The 23,351-nt window shown below is 36.7% G+C and overlaps 1 protein-coding gene across 2 annotated transcripts in view; it reads left to right on the forward strand.

The window, feature by feature from the left end:
* Positions 1–313: 313 nt before the first annotated feature.
* Positions 314–23,351, forward strand: part of SH3TC1 (SH3 domain and tetratricopeptide repeats 1) — a 120,537-nt gene continuing 97,499 nt past the window's right edge. Inside the window, exons 1-2 of one of the 2 annotated variants that reach the window (XM_074229846.1) lie at positions 318–418; positions 8,777–8,921. The gene's annotated coding sequence lies outside the window, so the exon portion shown is untranslated. Of the gene's footprint in view, positions 419–8,776; positions 8,922–23,351 lie in introns of both variants that reach the window. The other variant, XM_074229845.1, reaches the window with a different exon arrangement.

Genomic DNA, 23,351 nt, shown 5'->3' on the forward strand with positions numbered 1-23,351 from the left:
ACTAAGTAATTTGTCCAGGATCATACATCCAGCAATATCAGAGACAATCAGGGGTATCTAGGCATTCTTCATGCTTCAATACCTTACATTCTGAACTCTCTTAAAACTAACTCTTCTGGGAGGGAGATTAATACTTGGGGGAATTAAGGTGGCCTCTAGACTCTACCATTCTATGAACAATCTCTCCTGTCAATTCCAGGGAATGCCTGCTGACCTTTGAAATAACATGCCCTGTCTCTGTGATAAGAGGAAGGTCAGAAAAGAGAAGCTGGGGGACTGTCCCTCTGCAGGGAGGGGCTTGAAAGCCTTAACCAATTACAATGACTTAATTACCAAGGCAAACTGACTGGTTTTTCCTAGTGAGGTCTGCAAAATGTCTTCCTGGACAGAAATCTGGTGGCTCTGGTAGAAGACCCAGGTAATGTTGCTTTTGTTCATTATTTTTTTCCTCTTGACTGAGAAGTCAGTAGAGGGGGATCTAGCTATCTGCTTTGGCCTCTTTCCTGTTGGCTGTTTCTGAAAGCTAGGCTTTCCTGTTTTCAATTTTGCGTCCTAGGTTTGGCAAGTTGAGGTGAGCCTGTTTATTTGGAGTGGGGACCCAACATTTGACTAATATTTTGAGCAGTTTGGGAAACAGAGTCAAAGGAATAGAGGGATTTCTGGGATGATTTGGAAGATTTTCTCCCAGGGCTGGAGAAGACACAGGAACTTTGGGCACCATGACTCCGTCATTCCTTCAAGACCAGCTGAGGAAGGAAGTTTATCTAAGTAGAAAGAGCAGTGTGAGTTGAGACTCAGAGATGTGTGTTAGAGCCCCAGCTCTGATCCTAGCTTATATGTGTTACTTTAGTTAGGTCATTTTTCCTCCCATTTGTAAAATGGTGGCATGAGAATAGATGACCTCCAAGAGACTCTCCTGCTATATTTGTGTAGTTGATACGGTGAAAAGAAAGTTCTGGAGTCTGAGAACTTGGGCTTTAAAGCTACTCTTAATTATTTTGTTATCTGGGGCAAGTCACTTGATTTCTCCAGGTTTCAGTTTCCTCATTTGTAAAATCTATGACATTTCCTATGATTTTGTGTCCCAAGGAAACCTTTTAAAAAACCATTTTGAGTACTGTATTTCTGTTGGATTATGTTAGATTTAGGTGCTGGCAAAGTGTTAGTATTGTTCTTTCTGTTCAGAGAATGAAACTTCTTTTAGAAGAGAGATGAAATCTAGTTTTTTATATATAATTGAGTCACTTTTTCCTACTTTCCATATGAGTCTCCTAATTGCTCATATAGTAAGCACCATTATGGCTTATTTTTATGTGGGGTCTCCCAAGGATCTTCCTAGTTTGATGTTGTTTTTGAAACCTAGGGAGGTCACAAGGCCAGCCTTATTCAGAAGGAGAATCAGTAATATCTCCTGAAAATCTTATCTTTCCTACTTGGTATGGAGTTAGCATTAAAAAGCTCATTCATCCTTTGAATAAAAGTCCAGAAGAAAGGAATGACAATTATTAGCAGAATTGCCTTGGGTGAATCACCTTCCTTTTTTTTTAAAATTTATTTTTATTAAAGATATTATTTGAGTTTTACAATTTCCCCCCAATCTTACTTCCCTCCCCTCACCCCCCCCACTGAAAGCCTTTACTTTGTTTCCATGTTGTACATTGATCCAAATTGAGTGTGTTGAGAGAGAAATCATATCTTTATGGAAGAGACAAAAAGTCTAAGAAATAACAAGATCCGGCAATAAGATATCTGTTTTTTTCCTAAATTAAAGGGAATAGTCCTTGAACTTTGTTCAAACTCCAGGGCTCTTTATCAGGATACAGATGATATTCTCCTTTGCAGACATTCCAAAATTGTTCCCAATTGTTGCACTGATAGAATGAATAAGTTCCTTCAAGGTTGAATGTCACCTCCATGTTGCTGTTAGGGTGTACAATGTTCTTCTGGTTCTGCTCATCTCACTCAGCATCAGTTCATGCAAATCCCTCCAGGCTTCCCTGAACTCCCATCCCTCCTGGTTTCTAATAGAACAGTAGTGTTCCATGACATACATATACCACAGTTTGCTAAGCCATTCCCCAATTGAAGGACCTTTACTTGTTTTCCAAGTCTTTGCCACCACAAACAGGGCTGTTATAAATATTTTTGTACAAGTGATATTGTTACCCTTTTTCATGATCTCTTCAGGGTATAGACCCAGTAGTGGTATTGCTGGGTCAAAGGGTATGCTTATTTTTGTTGCCCTTTTGGTGTAGTTCCAAATTTCTCTCCAGAAAGGTTGGCTAAGTTCACAGCTCCACCAACAGTGTAATAGTGTCCCAGATTTCCCACATCCCTTCCAACAATGATCATTATCCTTTCTGGTCATATTGTCCAGTCTGAGAGTTGTGAGGTGGTACCTCAGAGAAGCTTTAATTTGCATTTCTCTAATAATTAATGATTTAGAGCATTTTTTCATATGGCTATGGATTGCTTTGATCTCATCTGTAAATTGCCTCTGCATATCCTTTGACCATTTGTCAATTGGGGAATGGCTTTTTTGTTTTAAAAATATGACTCAGTTCTCTGTATATTTTAGAAATGAATCCTTTGTCAGAATCATTAGTTGTAAAGATTGTTTCCCAATTTACTAAATTTCTTTTGATCTTGGTTACAGTGGTTTTATCTGTGCAAAAACTTTTTAATTTAATGTAATTGAAATCATTTAGTTGGTTTTTGGTGATGTTCTCCAACTCTTCCTTAGTCATAAACTGCTCCCCTTTCCATAGATCTGACAGGTAGACTAGTCCTTGATCTTCTAGTTTGCTTTTAGTATTATTTTTTATGTCTAAATCCTGTAACCATTTGGATCTTATCTTGGTAAAGGGTGTTAGGTGTTGGTCTAATCTAAGTTTCTTCCATACTAACTTCTAATTTTCCCAGCAGTTTTTATTAAAGAGAGAGTTTTTATCCCAATAGCTCGACTCTTTGGGTTTATCAAACAGCAGATTATGCACCTAGTCTATTCCACTGGTCCACCACTCTATTTCTTAGCCAATACCAAACAATTTTGATGACTGATGCTTTATAATATAATTTGAGATCAGGTAGGGCTAAGCCACCTTCTTTTGCACTTTTTTTCATTAAGTTCCTGGAAATTCTTGACTTTTTATTTCTCCATATGAATTTACTTACAATTTTTTCTAACTCATTAAAGTAATTTTTTGGAATTTTGATTGGTGGGGCACTAAACAGGTAGTTTAGTTTTGGTAGAATTGTCATTTTTATTATATTAGGCTACCTATCCATGAGCAGTTGATATTTGCCCAGTTATTTAAATCTGATTTAATTTGTATGAGAAGTGTTTTATAATTATTTTCAAAAAGTTTCTGAGTCTGTCTTGGCAAATAGACTACCAGGTATTTTATCTTGTCTGAGGTTACTTTGAATGGGATTTCTCTTTCTAGCTCTTCCTGCTGTACCTTGCCAAACATATATAGAAAAGTTGAGAATTGATGAGGGTTTATTTTATATCCTGCAGCTTTGCTAAAATTGCTAATTATTTCCAGTAGTTTTTTGGATGATTTCTTGAGATTCATGTCATCTGCAAAGATTGAGAGTTTTGTCTCTTCCTTCCCAATTGTAATTCCTTCAATTTCTTTTTCTTCTCTTATTACTGAAGCTAACATTTCTAATACGATATTGAATAGTAGTGGTGATAATGGGCACCCTTGTTTCACCCCTGATCTTATTGGGAATACCTCTAGCCTCTTCCCATTGAATATAATGCTTGTTGATGGTTTCAAATAGATACTGCTAATTATTCTAAGGAACAGTCCATTTATTCCTATACTCTCTAGTGTTTTTAGTAGGAATGGATGCTGTATTTTGTCAAAAGTTTTTTCAGCATCTATTGATATGATTATATAATTTCTGATAGGTTTGTTGTTGATATAATTGAGTATACTAACAGTTTTCCTAATATTGAACCAATCCTGCATTCCTGGGATAAATCCCACTTGATCATAATATATTATCCTAGTGATGACTTGTAATCCTTTTGCTAAGATTTTATTTAAAATTTTTGCATCTATATTCATCAGGGAGATAGGTCTATAATTTCTTTCTCTGTTTTAACTCTTCCTGCTTTAAGGTATCAGCATCATATTGGTTTCATAGAAAGAGTTAGGCAGAGTTCCATCTTTCCCTATTTTTCCAAAGAGTTTATATAGAATTGGAACCAATTGTTCCTTAAATGTTTGGTAGAATTCACTTGTGAATCCATCAGGCCTTGGAGATTTTTTCTTAGGGAGTTCAATGATGGCTTGTTGAATTTCTTTTTCTGAGATAGGGTTGTTTAGGTATTTAATCTCTTCTTCATTTAACCTGGGCAACTTATATTTTTATAAATGTGAATCACCTTTCTAAACTTCAGTTTTCTAATCTGAAAAAATAGAGAAAATAATTTTTGTTCTGTTAAACTGGTCAGAAGTGATATGATGAAAATATTTGAAATACTACATAAAAGTGAGCCACTGCTAACTTTATTGTTTGGAGATCAAGCTTAAAATGCAAAGATCCTTTGGCAGAGAAAGGATGGGAAGGACTTTTGATGGAAGGGAGACTATACCAGAACATAGATTTGAATCCTGCCTCTGGTTATGATTTGTGTAACCTTAGTGATAGTCAATTGTCAAGTCAATTTTTATATGTTGAGACACTGTGCCAAGGGGCTAGGGGGATAAAAAGAAAAGCAAAAACAGTCCCCGTCCTGAAGGAGATCACAATCTAATGGCACAATCTAATGGAGGAAACAACATGCAAATAACAATACAATGTAAAAAAAAATGGAGGCTATTGGAGATTATCTCAGAAGGACAGTATTGGCATCCAAGGGAGCCAGGAAAGTCTTCTTGAAGAAGGTAGAATTTTAGCTGAGACTTGATAGAAGCTTGGAAGCAGAGATAAGGAAGGAAAGCATTTTAGTTAAAAATGCCTCAGTCTCTGACAAGCTATAGGATCATAGAGTCTCCATTCAAAAGTTCTTTGTCACAAGTGTTTTAGCCCAACCTTGCAAACTTAGTAAAGCTTGCTAGTTCATATCTGAAGAATTATTTGGTCCTCAGCCCCAGTTACTACATACTAGGGAGGCACACCAGGAGATCAAGCCATACCACTCATTATTCTTGCACCTTCCTTTATAGTCAGTCACCTTTCCATGGAAGCAAGATAACTCCACAATTCCTCTGGTCAAAGAATTCTTTTGCTGTTAGATAGGAACATGATCAATGTGGTTTATAAACTGAATAAAAAGAGCAATGGAAGACTGGAATAGACTGAGTTTGTCTTCCACAGCTTTCACTTTCTTACTCTTTCTTTTCCCCACTTTCTTTTACTATCACTTTCCCCCCCCCAATTCCAGATACCCTCTTATTAACCTCTCTTTATTACTTAAATTGGGCTAATCACTCTCTCTTCCTCTCCTGCACCTCTTGTCTTGAACCTCTTCATTTTATAGATAGGAGAACTAGACTAGGGAATCTCTAAAGTCTGATTTCTATGTTGAATAAACCCTAATCTCAGGAAAGAATATAATTTTCAGCTCTTTACACTTCAATGTGATGGTGAGAATTTAGAGCTCTTATTGTTTAATCCCCTTACTTTGTAGATGAGAAGACAGACACCTTTTTCTTAATATTTCTCTTTAGGTTTTTGAGTCACTGCTCTTCTCTTTCTCCTAGCTGGTCTGACTGCTTCTTCCCAAGCTATTTTGCTGGATCCTCAGGTTGTCCTCACTTAACATTAGGTTCCCATTCCCCCTCTATATATTGGACCCTTTTCTCCCTTGATACTCTTTTTCTTGGTGATATCATTAGTTCTCATTAATTCAATTAACCCCTTTGAGTAAATACTTCTCAGATCTATTTAATCAGCTCTAACCTCTCTTTTTGACTTTCAGTCTTAAATCTACAATTGCCTATTGATCATCTCAAACTGACTTTCTACAAACAAGGAGAGGCCAGAGGGACAATTTAGTGAGGTCATGGATGGGTTAGATTAGATGATCTTGGACATCCCTTCTAGCTCTACCATTCTTTAGTTTTGATTAAATGAAGGTATTCAAGAGATAACATTGAATAGCAGAAAGATGATGATTCAAAATCTTGAACAAAAAGATTTGGGCTGCATTCTTAAGCTGTTTTCTTAGCTCTGGGAACTTGGGCAAATGACTCCCCTTTTTGTGCCTTCAATCTCTGCATCCTTCAAAAGGGGAATAATGGCATTTGCACTACTTCACAGTTTTGTCATAAAAAGGGATTTTGTAGACCTTGGAGTGCTTTATAAATACAGTCATACTTCAATACTCATCAATTTCAGAACCCATCAAACCAGTACTTATTGTATTTTGATGAGGAAAAATGTACAACATAATAATACAATATATTAAATGGCTAATTATATTTCTATACATATGAACTGAAGGGATAGGGATTGGACTAAGGTGGCATATGTGACAGAACTTTGGATTTAGGGTGTGGAAGATTTGGGTTTCAAATCTCACCTCAGACACTTAGCTAACTTTTCAGAACCTTTCTTTCCTTTTGAATTAAATGGAAGGGGGTTGTTGGTGACTTCACAGATTCTTTCCCTCTCTAAATCTTTGATCCTCTGATTTGTGATTTAATTGATTATAGAGAGTTATACATGAGCAAGCTAAATCTATCAATGCTGGGGGCAACTTCTTTGTAGTTTACAGTTTTAGAGATTTGTCCAGAGTACAGAGAAGTTAATTGACTTGTCCAGGGTCACACAGTATGTGGCAGTAGCCATTTGCTTCTGGCTTTGAGGTGGGCTTGCTATCTATGGTGTGATGACTGCATATCAGCTAGCATCTAACAAAGGCCACACCTTTCTCTCTTTAGCAAAACACATTTTATTTATCACCCCTTAAGGATAAACACTGGGAAGATCAAAATGAATATCATCTCTTCTATACACATGGTAAAAGATGATTCCAAAAACTTTTTTTCCATCTCCCAAAATCTTAACTAGAAGGAATTTGCTTTGGCAAAAGGACAATGATAAAGAATTAAAGGAAAGATATCTTTGGGGGGAGGGTTGTGGAGGGGATACAAAAGGAGAGAATAGAGGGCATAGAATTTTACAGTTGGAAGGCTGTTTAGGAAAGAGAAAATTGTTTTTCACATTTATGTGGAGCTGGAAGGAACCTTAGAACTGAGAATGTTACTAAGTTTTTAGAAATAAAATTTTTAAAAGGAAAGCTTCTTTGAAGCAATTGTGTAGATAGCATTTTTTTTTCTATTCTCTAAGAACAAAAAAATAATGACACAGGGTGCTGATAAATATCTATTCCTTATTTTCAAAAACCATTAGATTCTAAGCCTTCATCTAAAAATAGGAGGTAGATTGTATTCTGTTTTGACTCTATCATGAGAAGGAAGGACTTTGTCTTGACCAACCACATTGGTTGCTATAAATAGGTTTCTTTGCACCTAGTTCCTTTTGCCTCCAGACTGTACAGAACCGGACCTGCTTACTTGTGAGAGGTACAGTTATTGAAACCTGGGGTGAGGTTTTGTCTTCACTGAGGCCATTGCTATTTGAACTGAGCTCAGAATTGGCCTCTTGGTATAAACTGGCGCCATACTGATTGGGTGAGGTTTTTTTTTCCTTCTTCCTGTCAGCTGTAAAAGAAAAACACTGGATTTTGAGTCAGAGGAGGTCTAGGCTTGAATCTCCACTCTACTATTTCCTAGTTTTGCCAACCTAGGTAACTCTTTTATTTTTCTCATTTTCCCCATCTGCTTATGCTATCCACCAGCCAAGAAAGGTTATGAATTTTAAAAATATACATTTTAAAATATGGAATTATATTATAAAATAAGAACTGCAATTATTTGGGGAGGTATCTTAAAAATCCTAGTGCAGTACTGAACCTTTAGTATCTTAAAAGTACACTAAGACTTTTGGGAAATCTGGAATTATTCCCATAAGGGACTAAACTAAAAGTTTAAAACTACTAAAGCATTTGAACTTTTTGAACACTTAGTAGGATGCTTTTAAGTTCAGCAAGATATATTATATACATTATCTTGTGTGATCCTCATAATTACTCATGGATACCGGGTGGTTCAATGGATAGCAACAGACCTGAAATCAGAGAGATAGTTCCAATCTGACCTTAGATACTTACTATCTATGTGACCCTGGACAAGTCACTTTACCTTGCTTGTGTCTCAGTTTCTTCATTTGTAAAATGAGTTGGTGAAGGAAATGGCAAACCAGTCCAGTATCTTTGCCAAGAAAACCCCAAATGGGATCATGAAGAGTCAAGACATGACTGAAACAATAGAACAACAACAACCACAACAGATGCTGTTATTGTCCTCATTTTATAGATGAGGAAACTGAGGTTTAGACTGAATGACTTACCCAGGGTTATCCAGCAAGTAAATGTCTGAGGCAAAGTTGAACTCAGGTATAACATTGTGCCATCTGATACACTGGCATGCCTTCAAGAATTTAATAAATTTCCCAATACTCACATACTTTGAAAAGATAAGCCCAGAATAGTGTGTGAGTATGTAAGTGTGTAGGTCCATGTGTGTGTGTGTGTGTGTGTGTGTGTGTTTGTATGAAAATGTGTGGATTATCTGCTATCTGGACTGTCTGAATGGGTGTGACAAGTATGGGGAGGGGGAGAACCTTCAAAAATCCCTTCCTTCCTCTGATCCTCTCTATGTTGCTGACTCCTATTCCTTTGGGGTAATAACAGGAAAATCTCCAGCCCTTCTTGTATTGCTGACTGGGGTTCCTGGAGCTGCTACCATTCGTCTCCTCAGCAGTGCACTCCCAAAGACATGCCAGTCCTAGAAGAAAACTGCTTGGGAAGCAGGAAATGCAGGAATGTGGTCCTCTATGTAAGTGGATCTGCTAGCTTGCCAATCTCAGGAGTTTATCAGCTTTTAATGTCTCCACCCTAGAGAATTTCTGAGGGCACTGGGGGCTTAATCTTTTGTCATTTTTTTTTTAGGTTTTTGCAAGGCAAATGGGGTTAAGTGGCTTGCTCAAGGCCACACAGCTAGGTAATTATTAAGTGTCTGAGACCAGATTTGAACCCAGGTACTCCTGACTCCAGGGCCGGTGTTTTACTGCGCCACCTAGCTGCCCCAATTTTTTGTCATTTTAGTCAACTAGAATTTGTTGTTTGTTGGTAAGTTTTGAAAAACTCACATTCAGCCTCTGTGCATTTTACCAGTCAATTGATATAATTTCTGCAAGTCAATTCCTTACAATCCCTGTAAATGAGGATTTGGACTAGAGTTGGGGGTCTTCTTTCACCTCCATCTCCTGCTAGAGTGAAAAAAAAATATTGGATTTTGAGAGAGGTGAGATTCTTATTTTAATCTCTATTCTGTTTATCAGCAATGCAAATCTGGCTTTTTTCCCCTCTAAATCTCAGTTTCCCCATCTGAAGATAATATTACTTCCTTTTTGTCATCTTTCTCCTTCTGCTATTCCTTTGCCTCATCCTTCTCCTTTAATTCCTCCTTCTCTTCCTCTCCTTGGACAAGCTGTAAATGCCACACCTCCTCGGAGAACCCTATCCCACTACTATCTGGATCAGCCCAGAAGTTCTGACTTACCCTATTTTCATTTGAACCTTTTAACTCTCTCCTGGGGGATATTATCCCCTTATTCTGGTGCTACTTGTCCCTCTCCTCTCCTCTCCCCTTTGCTAGAGGCTTCTCATATTAGTGCCACACACTACACATATACTACTACTTGTAGCTCTGGAAGTCAAGTGATCTGCCAACCTCAGCCTCTCTTGTAGCAGGACTTACAGGTTTATCTGCATGGTCTTGAGCCTATGATCCATGAAACCTCTCCTGGGGATCCATGAACAGACTTTAAGGAATTGGTGAACTTGTATGGAAAAAATAATTTTACCTTTACTTTTTGCCAACCTCTATCTGAAATTTATCATTTCCTTCAGTTGTGAATGTAGGCAGCAAATCACATTAGTAACAGTAATAACTATGCCGTTAGTGCCAATAGAAATCATGTATTTTGATAATATGGTATAGTTGTAAAAAATCTCAAAATATTGCTTGCATTCTTCAGTATATTGACATGACTGGTAGTTAAGCCATTTGCTAGGCACATTTGCATATTATATTTAAAAAATATTTAGAAAACTGTACTTCCATATAATTGATTTCCTTTATAACCCAATGTATTTTATAATAAATTTGTAAAAACATTATTACCATAGAATGCTTAAGGAATCCATTACATAGAAAAGGGTTATGCCTTAAGGTTCCTCCCAGATCTGATCTTCTATGTCCTAAGGTCTCTTTGGCCTCAAAGGTCTTGTGATCCCTTTATGACAGGATATGACCTAGTGACTCCTAATCTGTTAATAATCTTCTAAGTACCAGAGAGGTTCCTGTTTCACAGGGAATGCAACTTCTGCAACAAGGATTGCCTCAATATTCTAGACATTTGGGTCCTTGGGCACTGTTAGATTGGCTTGGGACAAAGGGTGATATTTTGGAAGTTGGAATATTTTGGTGAGTTTTGCTTGGTCTGCAAAACTAGAATGTAGTTGGTATAATATTAACAGAATCAAGATTTTGAGAAGAGTTGATGTAGTTATAGGACTTATTGAATAAGATAAATAATATCATGGACATTTGGCTGCCATATACACTTTGTCCCAATTTGGTTTGGTCGGTATCTATCAAACCCAACCTGGGTTCCTTGGTTCCTAGATTCTAGGAAATGTGTAGCTCACATGGAAGAGGACTATTATTTTGTTAACTTAATATGTTGACTTTAAGCAAAGTAGCTTTATGCAGTAAATACCCTGAGGACAGACTCTGTCTTCCTCCTTTGTTTTTGCCTAAAACAGGGTTTAGTTTGTAGGATAAAGAATGATCCTTTTTTTTAAACTGATAATTTATTTTTACAAATATATGTTATGAAAGTTTTCCAGTATTCATCCATATGCATATGTATATTTTTAAGTTACAAAATTTACTTCCACCTCCCCCTTCCCCTCCTCCCTTAAGTGGTGAACAGTCAGATTAACATTGTACATACATATTTGTGATAAACATGTTTACAGATTAGTCATTTTTGGTGAGAGGAATTAGGTTTAAGGGAAAGAGATGCATAAGCAATATTCTTTATGAAGTATTCATCAGATTCTGAAGGATTTTTAATTTTATTTTTAATTATTTTTGGTTTTGTTTTGTTTTGGTTTTCTTCCTCTGGGTGGGGATAGCCTTGTGTATAGTCCATCTAATATAGTTGTCCTAGCTCTCTGAGCTGCTTCCTTCCAGGTTGATCATCTCACAGTGTTATTGTTAGTGTTAATGTACATTGTTCTCTTGGTTCTGCTCTCTTCACTCAGCATTAGATCCTATATCTCATTCCCTGCTTCTCTGGAATCTGACCATTTATGGTTTCTTGTAGAACAATAATATTCCATAGTATTCATGTACCATAACTTGTTTAGCCATTCCCCCACTTAATGGGTATCCCCTCAATTTCTAATTCTTTGCCACCACAAAAAAGATGCTATGAATATTTTAGAACTGGGACTTTTCCCATTTTTTTTATGATTTCTTCTAGTTAAAGGCTAGAATTGGAATTGCTGGGTCAAAGGGAATAGTTTTCTTGCTCTTTGGGCATAGTTCCATATTGCTCTCCAGAATGGTTGGATCATTTCACAACTTCACCAGCAATACATCAATGTTCCAATCCTCCCACAACTTCTCCAACATTGATCATCTTTCTTTTCCTCACTTTAGCCAATCTGATAGGTATGAGATGATACCTCAGAGTTGTTTTAATTTGCATTTCCCTAACCAATAATGATTTGGAGCATTTTTTATATAATTGTATATAGCTTTAATTTTTTCATTTGAAAACTGTCTATTCATATCTTTTGACCATTTATCAATTGGGAAATGATAAAGAATGATATTTTTTGGCAAGGCAATGAGGTTAAGTGACTTGCCCAAGGTCATACAGCTATGTAATTATTAAGTGTCTGAGGTCAAATTTGAACTCAGGTCCTCCTGACTCCAGGATGGGTGCTCTATCCACTGCACCATCTAACTGCCCCTTATTGTTCCACCTAGCTGCCCAAAGAATGATTCTTGATAGAATCTTGATGAAGAGTTTCTAGGTATAATGAGTTTTTTTGCCTATCAGAAAACATCTGCTTGGACATCCATAATCTCCCATAATTTGAAGAGTAGCTGTTCAGAGAAGTCTATGAGTCCATGACATTTGAGAATTCATTGAAAGAAATGAGGATAGTTTAATTGGAGTAGAGAAGATTGGAGAGATTGTCTCTAGAGAAGATTGTCTTTAAGTACTAAAAATGTTGTACTGTGAAAGAGGGATTTGATTTGCTCTGTTTGACCTTAGAAGGCAGAACCCAGTATAATGGGTAGAAGCTGTCAAGAATCCTTGATGTTAGGAAACGTCTCCTAAAACTCATGTCTAAGTGTAATGGGTTGCCTTGACAGGGAGGACTTTCTCTCTTCAGGGAGATCTTTAAATCAAGGCTGAGGGATCATGGGTTGGGTGAGTTGTATTAAAGATTCTTTTTGGGATACGAGTTGGACCAGATGACTGATATGGTCCCTTTCAACTCTGCAAGTCAGTGATTCCCTGTGCTGATAAGAGGGGTCCAGAAACACTCAAATGCATCAATTTGGTGTAAGCAAATAAAGCCTTATAAACACAAGACTGGGATTCATTTGGATTAAGAAGTTGTAGTGGTGAATATTCTTCTATTGTTGTGTTGTCTCTAGCCCACATTCCTTTCCATAAGAAAAAGGGTCTGATTTAACCAGTTTGTATTAGCCCAAAACCCAATGATTTACTTTTTGATGGGGAATACATCACTTCCTCTCTCTGGACTTCACTTGGCTTCTCTGAAAAGTGAGGAGATTGGTAATGAGTTTTCTTGAAAAACCCCTTTTGTCTCTAATATTTCAGGATTCTGTGGCTAAGTTATACCTCACATCAGGTAGGGATTAATATTTTCAATATTTATTTTGTAGTTTCTTATTAATGTCTTCAATTTTTATCTTATAGTCTCCTATTTTAATTCAACAAATACTTATTAAGAATCTATTTTGCTTAATATATGTTGATATCTCTATAGGCTGGTAGATGGACAGACAAAAAATAGAATCCTTTGACAGAGTGGAGGGAGGATTTATAAAGGGAGATAACATGGCAAAATGGAAGGAAAACTGGCTTTGGAGTCAGAGGACCTAAGTGAGTATCAATATTATTACCTCTTGCACTCGTTTGTTAGTCCTTTGTCCTTGAAAAGGACCATGGTGGCATCAGCCATGCAATGCCATGACATGCAAGTGAATTTGATTTAAGCAAGGGAGGGGTGAATATCATACTATTTGTGTGAACATTCACAAATCATTTAATCTTCTTGGGTCACAGTTTCCATAGCTATATAATAAGTGTTCTCTGAGATTCTTTCTAGATCTGTGTCTTATGATCCTAGAAAACAGGATTTCTACAATCTCTGAGGTGAAGGAGCTTCCATCCTCATAGAAGCAATGCATACAATGGCATCACAAATTGGTGTTACAATGGAAAGATAAAAAATTTTTAAGAAAGTTGAGGATGGAGATATGAATTTCAACTAGTGACATTAGTCAGCTCTATGGAGATGATGTCAGTATTTTGGAACATCATATAATATAAGCCAGAATCATAAACTAGCTCATACACAATACATTCACCATGTGAAATCCAATGCTGAAATATTCCATTGTCAACTTACATTAACACTGGCCAATTGGTTCCTGGGGTTGATCCTACAGAAACTTTCTGAAGAGCTCCAGAAAGAATAACTTTCCTACTAATTAACTCTCTAAGCAACCATATTACCTCACCTAAATGATGTCGCATAATTGATGGGGAAAAGTGCTAGCATATGTTTGCTCTTGTCTTTCCTCCCGGGTGCCGTGTTGTTTCAGCTGTATAGACATGTGTATACATAATTGTTGATTCCTCAGTAGAATGTAAGCACCTTGAGAATATGGTTTGTTTCATTATTTGTAAGTTCAGGTTTAGCACTGCTACTGACATTGTGAAAAAGAAAGATATGAGTTCAAATTATTACCTCTGGGATTCATTAGCAATATGACCTTGAAATCAGTCACTTAATCTCTTTTGCCTTGGGTAACTCCCTAAGACTTACTGGTATACTGGAAGTTCCCTCACTGACAAAAATAAATCACACATCTCTCACCAATTACTAGACTTGAAGAGATTCTTATCTCTACTTTTTGTTATCTCAGAATGGAATGAATAACACTTGCCTTCCATTTCCTCATTTAGCTCTGGTTGCCTGATCTCTTTTGGGTTATTGTGAGGATCAAATGAGATTAGAGAGGGAGAAGACTGAAAAATGAAGGACTGCATAAATTACAGATTTCACCTTCCCCTCCTCTTCATATATTATTTGTAAAATCTTGGCAACCACATATATGTTTGGTCCCAGGACTAGGTACTGACTTCACCCTAACCTTTCCTGGCTCTCTGCAGGATATCCTCCATCTCTATAATCATTCAATCAATCAATCAATCAATCAATATTAATTAAGGGTCTACTAAGGACTAGAATGCCCTCTTTCCTCACCTCTGTCTATTGAAATCCCTTTTGTCAAAGTCCATTTTAAATGTTATCATGAAATTCTGGGATTTACCTTAATTGAAAGTGATTTCCCTTTTTGCAGAATCAAATATCCATTCTATTGTGTGACCTTGGCTATGGCATTATACCTTTCTGATTCTCAGTTTTTCCATCAATAACTGTCAGGTAAAATAAAAACTATGAAGAAGGTGACCCTAGATAAATAATTGTAATATGAATATAATGTAAGGGTTATCTGATAAGAATAACAATAATAATAACTAGCCCTTATGCACAGCTTTAAGGTTTGCAAAGTGTTTTACAAATATCTCATTTTTTTTCTCACAATGACTTTGGGAGGTAAGTACTATTACACTTATCTTTTCCACATGAGGGGGTTAGGGGACTGGTGCCCCATGATCTGGAAAATCCATGTCAATTTTTTTGGTTATCCCTTTGTACTAGAAGGACTCTGAATTTTTTCATCACTTTTATGGAGTCTTTATAGAACCTTATTATAAAATTTCAGTTAAATATTTGGTCATAAGCTCAGTGTTTTCTGCAGCTTCTGCAGAACTCTCCAAAAATTCTCATTTAATGTTTTTATGTCAACCCATGATATATCAAAACCATGATGAGGAAAGTGGTATTATGGAAATGATAACCATATTATTGCCATTTTATAGAAAAGGAAACTGAAGCAGATAAAAGTTAAATAACTTGACTAAAGTCACACAGTAAGTATCTGGATGTCACATTTGAATTCAGGTCTTCTTGACTCCAAGCTCAGTGCTCAATTTATATCACAAAACTACAGTCTTTTCATTTTAAAGATGAGGAAGTTGAGATTCAGACCATCACAGATTCAAGAAGTCACAGGGAGTAATTGGCCATGTAGGGATTTGATTCTAGGTCCCTGACTTCAAATCTCTCACTCTTTATACTATAGTGCATTTTAAATTAGGAATTGCTCCACAAATAATAAGCTGTGACTTTTCCCAATAACCTTGGATGGTAGATAAATGACATATTATGATTTTGTTTGTTTGTTTTTTTAGTCCTTCTCCCTGGCTCCTCTGCATTCCCTCTAAGACACTCAGTATCTGGTCATCTATAGTATACCCTTGCCACAGTTGGGTTTCTCTGATATCAGCACTATCTTCTAGACTGCTGGGCGACAGCATTTCCTCACACCCTGAACTCGATATTTTTTTTCTTTTGGTCTCTCTGTTTTTACAGTTTGATTGTAGACCATGAAGTCACTCCCTTTCCCCTCACACTTAAAAAAAAAGTGTGTGTGTGTGTGTGTGTGTGTGTGTGTGTGTGTGTGTGTGTTTAGGATAGGGTAAGGCACATGAATCTTGGCATGGAAATTCTACAACATTCCTGGCTTACTTTTAACTCCTCCTCCCTTACCCTTTGTCATTCTGACTTGGTAAAACATAGTTACTAAAAGCTTTTTTTTAATAAGATAAGCATAGTGAAACTTTTGTGGTCATCCCCACAAGGGGTATTCTCTGAAAAGTGCTTGTACATTGTAAAGGGCTCTAGAGATGTGAAGTTCATTACTATTGTTTTTGGTAATGTCTGATTATACAGGTCACAGAGGAGTTTCATGCTTTTGAGTTGTTGAACTGTTTATTTTCCCTGAAGCATAGAACAATGGCTATATATAGAACCTGGTGACTTTTGGGAAGTGGGTACAATTAACAGACCCAGAATGTTAGACCTGGGAGAGATTATTATATAACAGAATTGGAGAATCAAAATGTTGAAGGGGGGGCTTGGAAATGGTTGAGTCCAGACCTCTCTATTTAAGAGCTAAGGAAAGGAAGATCTAGAAAGAAAAAAACAAGAGAAGTTGAGATTTGAAAGGGTCCTCAGTTTAATCCATACCTCAAAAGGAGACCCTGCTACAACATTCACTTTCCCACCCCACCAAAAAAAGTCACCCAGACTCTTCTTGAAGACCTATCTCTATGAAAGGGTAGGTATTAATTAATCTGATACTACATATTCCATTTATGGATAGCTCTATTTCTTAGGCTTTCCTGCTATCAGTTGGAAACTGACTCAGTTCATCCATTATTGCTGGATAAACCCAATGGGGCCAAAAAGAGTGAGCCAATTCTGTCTTTCAAATGACTTCTATTTAAGGACTTGTAGCTCAGTAAACTGTCTCCTGTAGGTTTTCCTCCTTACAAAGTCATTCCTATAGAGCACAGACCCCAGGATCCTCTCTCTCCTCATTGTCTTCCTCAGAACACCCTCCAACTTATCAACTTCTTTACTCAGCCCTGTCACCCAGAATTAAGCATAATATCCTGGAAATAGACCAATCAGGGCAGAGAACAGAGCTAATGCCACCTTCCTATTCCTGGAAGCGGCTGCACCTCCTCAGTGCAACCCAAGATTACATTAGATTTTTGGCCAGCACACCGCACTGCTGACTCATATCCAACTTACCATATACTTATCATTCCCTCCCTTTTACCCTCCCCTGCCTCTCCTCTCTGGACATGCCTCCCCAACCTTGTGATTCTAGAATTGATTGTTTGAGCCCAAGTGTCAGATTTGAGACTGAATCTGGTAAGATGAAATCCAAGAGGGATGAACTTAGTCTGTCTTTTTAGGACTTGGACTGTAATCCTTTGTATTAGCCATCCCTCCCAGCTATTTGTAAGTTTTGATTGAGCAGTCATCTATGTTTTAACCACTGAACAAATTGTTAATATTGGGTCTAACTTCTCTCACTTTCCCAATTTTTGATCCCATGATTTATTTAAAGTTGCAACTAGTTAAAGTGACAGTTAGGATTTGAACTCAGGTCTTTTGACTCCCATATCTTCTCTGATACATTCACTAACAACTTCAGAGCCCCACAACAAGATTAACTAGAATCTGGTTCTTTTCCAGCTTTCTAGCCCATTCTTCTATTACACTAAGGCTGTCTCATATCCCCTGTTTAAAATGCAATGCAAATAAATACTAGAGATATTCATTTTCTGTGTAATGGTAGATAAGTCATTTCAACTCTTTGAGCCTCAGTTTTCCCCCTTGTTAGTTGAGGTTTGTTGAATTTTATTATCTTCAATGTCTCTTCTAGTTTTAACATTCTGTGTTGTAAATATATGACAGAAAATTGGAATGGGAGCCTTGAGGGTAGGCTTGTTAATTGTGAGCACCAAAATAATTAGACTAGACAGTGTTGGACTTTAGTTTGCTGTCTATTCTCAGAATATAGGAGATAGCACAGATAATACCAACATGTATCAGATGTGACCTACCTAATGGAGGGGATGGGAGTACTTGAATTTCTTTGTTCTCTCCAGACCCTTAGTATTCCTAAGGTTCATTGTTGAGGGGACAACATCAGATGGTGGTCACAACAGAAGGCAATGGAATAGAAAATGTGATGGACCTTGGTCACCAACAATCCTGGGTAAATGATTTCTTCAGTTTCTCCCATCTATAAAATGAGGAGAAGCATATTTTGAAGCTTGCACCATCTCTTTCATTCACCTTATAAGCATTTTGTAAACTTGCAAAGGCTGGGTATATTAATTTATTATTATCTTTGTCTTTTAAGAAAATGCCTTTAGAACATTATATTATATTATATTTTAAAACATATATTTAAAAACAAAGGTATTTCCTTGGCAATTCATGTAAATATAATTACTATTTTGTTTTTATTCTCTTAACAACTCTTTCAGATGAAGAAATTGAGCATCACAGAGGTTATGGTGACTGGCTAAAAGTCACCCATCTTAAAAATAACTGAAGTGGGACTCAAATCATAGTATTATAAAAAAAGGACTAAATGGTACAATGGATAGAGTGCTGGTCCTAGAATTAGAAAGTCCTGAATTCAAATCCAGCTTCAGATGCTACGTGTGTGATGCAAGGAAAGTCACTTAACCTCAGGTTTTTTTGACTGTATAATTGGGATAAAAATAGTCCCTACCATAAAAATTGTTGTGAAGAACAAATGAGATAATATTTCTAAAGCATTTGACCTAGTGCCTGGAAATTAGTAGTTATTATTTAAATGCTAGTTGTTATTATTCTCCAAGACCAGTATTCTTTCCACTCTGCTGCTTAGTTGAAGAGTTTTGAATTCTATAGGGAAGTATCAAGAAAATGTCCTTTTTTCTATATTAATATCATTTAATATGACAATGGTCTAGTTCAAGATGTCATCATCCTTTTAAAAGAAAGAATTCATTACTGGAAATAATTTCCAATTATTATTATTAATAAAGGGATTTATTATCTCCTGTAGATTAGGTGATAAGGTAACAAATAGAAGGAAACAATCCATACTTGCAAGGAGTTTACATTCTAACATATATATATATATAAACATATAAATATAGATGAACATATGAAGAACTATAAAAAGAAGAAATACAAGGCAGAATAGGAAGAGATGGTGCTAGCAGATAAGGGATATCAGTGAAGCCTTTTTGGAAAAGGGGATTTTGATCTGTGCCTTCAACCAATAAGCATTTATCAAATGCCCATTATGATGCTATTTCAATTCTTTTAACTACAAATACAGAGAATTAAACAATCTATACTACTGAGGCACTTACATTCTTTTTCTTTTTGTTTTTGCAAGGCAATGGGGTTAAGTGACTTGTCCAAGGTCATACTGCTAGGAAGTATTAAGTATCTGAGGCTGGATTTGAATTCATCTTGTCCTGACTCTAGGGCCAGTGTACTATCCTAGCTGCCCCTGAGGTACTTACATTCTTTTTTAAAATTTATTTTATTTTATTTTTATTCAAGGCAATGGGGTTAAATAACTCCTCTAGGGTCACACATCTAGACAATTATTAAGTGTCTGAGGGCAGATTTGAACTCAGGTACTCCTGACTCTAGAGCCGGTGCTCTATCCACTATACCACCTAGCTGCCCCTGCACTTACATTCTAATGAAGAGCCAACAAGTAAATACATTGCTGTGTAATATATACAGACACACACACACACACACACACACACACACACACACACACACGTATATTCCATATACACCTGAAGCAACAAGGTTCCCTGGTGAAAGAGACCACAACCATCATGTTATAGGTAAATCAGACCACTACCATTACTAACACCATCTCCATTATTAGTCCCCTCAGATTTTGGGCCCTGGGATTAGCAGTGCTCTTCAGAACCCTGATCCTGCTTTCAACTCAGACCCCAGAATCATTATTGATGTGAGCAATAGCTATGGAGAAAGAGCTAACCCTCTTATCACCACTAATAACAATCACTGGCCAACTTCAACCAATGGGCAGTAAGCCCAAGAGCCCTAACAGAGGTAGAATGCCCCCAGACTACCTTGTAGTTATCACTCTAGGAAGCAAACCTTATGGACATAGACTGATAACATGTTGCAGCCATAACCACGGAAAACCCAGAAAAGAAATTTCTTGCCACCAAAATCCTTGCTATAATATCAGAAACTGATATGAAGCTATTAGTAGAAATGGCATTAAAGAAGAGGGATTATTATCTGCTTTGCCTCTGTGCCCTAAAGCTGATCTGTAGATTGAACTTTTTATAGGTATTGTCTCCTGAAGAGAATGTGAATGGCATGTACAAGGATTATCTTACTTTTAAAGTCTGTATCCTTGGAGTTTAAGCTGGTACTTTGCACAAAGTAAGCACTTAATTTTTTTTTATAATTTTTTAATTGTTTTTTGAATTTTACAATTTTTCCCCAATCTTGTTCCCCCCCCTCACAGAAAGCAGTCTGATAGTTTTTACATTATTTCCATGCTATACATTGATCAAAACTGAATGTGTTGAGAGAGAAATCATATCCTTAAGGAAAAAATAAAATATAAGAGATAGCAAAATCACATAATAAGATACTTTTTTTTTTAAATTAAAGGTAATAGGGCGACTAGGTGGCGCAGTGGATAGAGTACCGGCCCTGGAGTCTGGAGTACCTGAGTTCAAATCCAGCCTCAGACACTTAATAATTACCTAGCTGTGTGGCCTTGGGCAAGCCACTTAACCCCATTGCCTTGCAAAAACCTAAAATTAAATTAAATTAAATTAAAGGTAATATTCCTTGGTCTTTGTTTAAACTCCACAATTCTTTCTTTGGATACAGATGGTATTCTCCATCACAGATATCCTAAAATTGTCCCTGATTGTTGCACTGATGAAATGAGCAAGTCCATTAAGGTTATCATTTATTTTTAATTAAAGTAGAAATATAAAGAGAAATATGAATAAATCCAAGGTAGTTTGAAGGGCTCTGATAGTTGAGGGGATAAGGGTAGTTGAGGAAAAGATTCACGTAGAAGATGATGGTGCTTCAGTTGTATTTTGAAGGGAGAAAGGGATTATATCAAGACAAATCAGAGTAGAGAGTGCATTCCAATCAGTGGGTACAGCTAATGAAAAGGCAAGGAGATGGGATATAGTATGTCCTAAGTGAAGAATAGAGAGAAAGTCAATGAGATTGTATCATATAATGCAGGAAGAGGAATAATTTCCAAAGAGGTTGGAAAGAGAGATTTGGTCCAGGTTGTATAAATTCTTTAAAATTAGACCACTTTTACCCTAGAAAGTAATAGGGAGCCAAATCAGTTTTTTGAGTAGAGGGAGTCAAAAAGTCAGATCTATGGTTCAAAACAATTACTTTGGATTTTTCTGTTGCCTTTTTTGAAAGGAGGACCATCATCACAGGGTGAAGCACCTGCTTCAGCCACCTTCGTGGCCATTGGAACAAATTGTTCTCATCTCTCCATTTCTCCAGGGGCAGTCTTCCCAAGTTTGGGGTAGACATCACTGTAACGCACTGATGGGTTTGCAGTCTATCAGTTACCTTCAGCCTGGGTTAGCCCATCTGCCAAAACATTTACTGGGGTGCTTCTGCTGTGCATGTTACAGCTTCTTGAAACCACAGGTGAGAGTTTGGTGAATCAGGTGGCCATCTAAGGGAGATGAGCAGCCTTCACACCAGAGGTACTAGTCCTCTCTGTCCAACCCTATATCCCAGTGTGTGGAATAGATTAAAGTGGGAACACTTGAGGCATTTAGGGCCAATTAGGTATAGCTATTGCCATCATCTAGGCTAGAGTGATGAAGGTATGCCCTAAGGTTATAGTTATATGAGTAGAATAAAGGGATTGAGCTCTAGCATTGTGAAGATAGAGCATTATTTGGCAACTGATTTTATATATACATATATATATATTTATATGGTATGCGATAGGGTGAAGCAGAATTTCAAATTGCTAATTCCTATCTGTTATTCAAATACTAATTATCAAGGAAAAATGTCAAATTAATGAGAGGGAAAACTGGCTTGATTTAAGATGAATGATATAGAAACCATTATGAATTCAAAGGGAGTAATTAAAGAGTTCCTGAAGAAGTATCAGCAGGGAACTGTGATGAGGGGAAGGGGTGAGAATGAAGAGTTCAGTATATTTCAGGTCCAAGCTAGGAAGGGAATTCATATTTCCACACTCAGAGTTAAAAAAAAAAGAAGTTTTGTTTTTGGCTGATTTAAAAATCTCCCAACAGCTATAAAGTATGCTATTGGAAAATTTCTAGATTTGGGGTCATTAACCTGGAACAATAGCTGGACTGACACATATTAATTTTGTGACCCTGAGGGAAAGTCATTCTTTCCAATCCTTCTTTCACTCATCTAGGAAGTGGGAATTATAAGAATTGTGTCATTTACCTTCCAAATCTGTTATAAATTGAATGTTTCATGCATTGCTAAGAGTTATAGTAAATTGTAGTACAGAGATGACAAACTGGTGGGACATTTTGTATGCATTGTTAGCCATAAATTGGTCTTGTTTACCAATTTTCCTTAACCATAAGGGAAGGTTTGATAAAGGTTTTCTTGGTATTAAACTTGGCATTGGATATGACCTTTTAAAAATGTTTTCAATGCAAGTTTAAGAGACAAAGAAAAAGCAATGAGTCTTCAAATAGTTTGTCATTTAATAAACTTTTGAGCATCAATTGCTGTATGTGGGGAATTTGGGAGGATGAAACAGAAATGGTTAGTTAAGGCATAGCTCTTTCCTCAGGAAACTCATCCTCTAGAAAGGATTGGAGAAAGGCAGAATGCCTTCCTAAGGATACAAAGGAAGGAGAAATATTTGGAGGATGGGGAAGAATCTAGGAAGGTTGTTTATCTTTGTGGTCTGGGGAGAATAGATGTGTTAAGAAAAGATTAAACATTAATAATTTAGAATATGAGAGTGTGAAAGGGAGAAGGGGAAGATGATGGAGAGGGAGTCTGAGACTAGAATTTGACCAGCCTCCCCCTTTTTCCTCAGAAACCCTTTCTCTACTGTCTTCATGTATACCTTTGCAAATTAAATCAATGGATAGGCATATTCTGAGTCATTTGCCAATTTGCAATAATGCTCAAAGAAAGTAGATGAGGTAGCCTAGTAAAAATGGAAAAAAGGGGAAAAAATTGTCCCTGGATTTGGATCAAGTTGACCAGGGTCCAAATTTGACTCTTCTTTTTAGTGGTAGTAAATTTACCCTTAGTAAATTACATCATCTTTCTGAAATTCCATTTTTCAGTAATATGGGGATAATACTTTCATTCCTTCTCAGGGAAAATGCTTTGCAAATTTTAAAGAATTATAAAAGTAATTTAATAA

The sequence above is a fragment of the Macrotis lagotis genome, chromosome 3 (genome assembly GCF_037893015.1).
Source record: "Macrotis lagotis isolate mMagLag1 chromosome 3, bilby.v1.9.chrom.fasta, whole genome shotgun sequence".
Taxonomy (NCBI): Eukaryota; Metazoa; Chordata; class Mammalia; order Peramelemorphia; family Peramelidae; genus Macrotis; species Macrotis lagotis.